Below are 1573 nucleotides of genomic sequence, written 5' to 3'. Positions count from 1 at the left end.
ACACACACACACACACACACACACACACACACACACACACACACACACAGAGAGACACACACACACACAGAGAGACACACACACACAGACAGAGAGAGAGACACACACACAGACAGACAGAGATAGAAACACACACACACACACACACACACAGCATCAGTAATGCTCAGTAACGCTGCGGTAGATGTCAGTAACGGGTGTGAAGGCTCACCTGTCTCTCCAGCGTGAATCTCTGCAGGATTTTCTCCTCAGGTGTGATTTTTTGGTCATATTCACCGAAGCGTCTGTCGATGAACGTGTTGTTTTTGTCTTTCAGTCTGAACTCCTTCAGGAGAGTCTCTTTCCTCTGAGGAATCAAACAGACAGTCCATCTGAGATCTATGAGCACTTTATTCGATATATAATAATAATAATAATAATAACAACAACAACAACAGAAGAAGAACACTAGTGACCGAGTGAAGGTATGAGACGATACGCCACACAATACTCACACAGAACAGTGTTTACTCAAGAATACCATGGTACTGCCACAGTAAACACAAACATCACCGCGCTTTACCTTCTGGATGGCTCTGGACCTCGAGACCCCCGGCAGACCCACGTCGTGTTTGCTCCTGCGCCCCAGAACATCGAACTTCCTGCGGTTTATCTTCACCTCAAACGCGTTTCTCTGGATCTCCGGAGCCGCTTTGGACTTGCGCACTTTATCAGACAAACCGCGGCTGAACTTCTGCTGCTTCCGCATCATTAAACGCTCCGATCAGACACTAAAGAGAAGCTCGATATAATCACACAATCGTTACAACAAGCTTTGAGTCCCGACGGCGTTCCAACCGCTCATCATCACACACACACACGCGCTGCGAGCAGAGACACGCGCTGATTGGATGATGATCGCCTCCTGCGGACGGGAGAGGAACTGCAGCCCACGGGTCAACTGGAGCAGCGTCATTGATACGCTATTATAGTGTTTTGTTCTTAATTTGAATTTTATGTCATTTTTATATTTCTTGTTTTTAACGTAACGTTAAAGTTTTAGTAATTTTGTTGTGTTGTCATTTTTATTAGTTAAATGTCTATAGTATTTTTTATTTATTATAGTTTTAGTTAAGTACTTTAAGTTAAACTAAACGAAAAGGAGAAATAATAGCTGAATTAAAATAAACAAGTTTGTTTTTATATTTTATTTTATTTCAGTTAATGTTTATTTTAGTTCAATCATCTGAGTGTGTGTGTGTGTGTGAGTTCTCACAGAGTATCAAATAAACTACAAACCATAAAATAAATGTGTTTTCACTTCTTTGGCTTGAGGTGAGCTGCTCATTACAGTGACATCATCATCATCATCATCACAGGAGGCCCCTGAAACACACACACACATATCCATGTGCTGCAGTCATTATGGCTTAATAAGAAAAAGAGTTTATGATACACAACCGACACACTGTGTAGTTTCACTGGCGCACAAACCACAATCTGGAAACAATCAGCCTGATTTTCTCTCTGCTGTCCTCTCTCTCTCAGTAAATGACACAGGATGTGAGTCAGGCTTTGGCCCGTGTGTGTGTGT

General features: G+C 42.3%; 1 pseudogene; it reads right to left on the bottom strand.

Moving 5' to 3' along the window:
* The window catches only part of LOC107694521 (nucleolar protein 14-like), an 8940-nt pseudogene extending 8034 nt beyond the window's left edge, over positions 1-906 (bottom strand).
* Between the last annotated feature and the right edge of the window lie 667 nt (positions 907-1573).

Source organism: Sinocyclocheilus anshuiensis, unplaced genomic scaffold, assembly GCF_001515605.1.
Source record: "Sinocyclocheilus anshuiensis isolate Anshui unplaced genomic scaffold, SAMN03320099.WGS_v1.1 scaffold1031, whole genome shotgun sequence".
In the NCBI taxonomy this organism is placed as follows: Eukaryota; Metazoa; Chordata; class Actinopteri; order Cypriniformes; family Cyprinidae; genus Sinocyclocheilus; species Sinocyclocheilus anshuiensis.
This window is presented reverse-complemented; position numbering and strand designations above follow the sequence as displayed.